Source organism: Nannospalax galili, unplaced genomic scaffold (genome assembly GCF_000622305.1).
Source record: "Nannospalax galili isolate Female #2095 unplaced genomic scaffold, S.galili_v1.0 scaffold287, whole genome shotgun sequence".
Classification (NCBI taxonomy): Eukaryota; Metazoa; Chordata; class Mammalia; order Rodentia; family Spalacidae; genus Nannospalax; species Nannospalax galili.
This window is the reverse complement of record NW_008357493.1, coordinates 427,518-428,870: the sequence shown is the minus strand read 5'-3', so window position 1 is coordinate 428,870 and position 1,353 is coordinate 427,518. Positions and strand designations below refer to the sequence as shown.

General features: G+C 52.3%; 1 protein-coding gene across 1 annotated transcript in view; it reads left to right on the top strand.

Moving 5' to 3' along the window:
• Nalcn (sodium leak channel, non-selective) overlaps nt 1–1,353 on the top strand; it is a gene marked incomplete in the record, with an annotated part of 412,798 nt that overhangs the window by 250,285 nt on the left and 161,160 nt on the right.

Below are 1,353 nucleotides of genomic sequence, written 5' to 3'. Positions count from 1 at the left end.
CCAAGAGAGAAAGGCACATGGACTTTGAAAATCCCATCCACGCCTGCCACCTCCCTGAGGGGAAAAATGCCATGGGAAGGGGGCTGAGACTGGGTGTGGGAACGGGTATGGGTTGACACGGGAGAGAGGTTGGGAGGAAGCAGAAGAGAAGTAGAAGGGGAGTGCTGGGAGGAAGCTGAAGTGGGAGAGATGGGAGGGGTGTCCTGTCCATGAGAGGATGTAGGGGCAGGGGTGTCTGAGGCAGGGTCTGGAATTGAAGTAGAAGCAGATACAGGAGGGGTAAATGGGGTATTTGAGGTAGAAGTCAGACTTGGGGAGACTAGGGAGTATTTGGTAATGAGGTGTTTAAGATTTTGGATTTCCTTGATTAAAGGGGAATTAAGAGAGTGAATGTCAGACTCAGAATGCTGAGGAAGGGAGGGGGAAGGTTACAGAGAGGGAATTTGAGGCAGAGAAGGGAGGGGAGTTGGGCTGGCCCCTGGACTGGAAGGCAAGGGAGGGTATAATGATAGGAGGGCAGGGGGAGGACTTGATTGTGCCTCAGGCTCAGGAGCAGGGGGGTCTTGGGGCTGGGTTCTGATAGGGGACAGGTTATCAGCTACAGAAGGATCAAGAGCAGAGTCAGAGGGGTAGGGAGGAGGGAGAGGGTCAGAGGCCCTTGGAGTTTCGGCTGGCCCCTGGACTGGAAGGCAAGGGAGGGTATAGTGATAGGAGGGCAGGGGGAGGACTTCATTGTGCCTCAGGCTCGGGAGCGGGGGGGTCTTGGGGCTGGGTTCTGATAGGGGGCAGGTTATCAGCTATGGAAGGATCAAAAGCAGAGTCAGAGGGGTAGGGAGGAGGGAGAGAGGTAGAGGCCCTTGGAGTTTCAGGATCTGGTGAGACTGTCTTAGCCAGGAGGACCTGGTGGGAAGAACATTTGACACAGAGGGAGGGATTAGCATGGAGGTCAAGAAAGGCGTGGATGTAGGGTACTTCAGACTGCTTGCCGTTATGCTGGCAGAAGTTTTCCAAATCTTTTAAAATACTGAGGTTTAAGGTTCCAGTGTTTGGCCAAACAGAGTTATTATCTAGTTTGTACTGAGGCCAGGAAGTGGTGCACAAGAATTTTAGGCATTTTGATCTGATCGTGTGAGATAATCCTAGCTTTTTTTAGGATTTAAGAAGGTAGGTCAAAGGCGTGAGACCCTGAGATTTTGAGTGCTTGGTTCCCATAGCAACGGATTAGGTGGAAAGCAAAAGAAGGGTTAAAAACCTCAGCTGGTGGGTGGGGGAACAAAGAGGATCTTTTGCCCTGAGGGGACAGAGGTGGAGTCAGGAGTTAGAGCAGGAGGGAGTAAGCTTACGAGGGGGAGA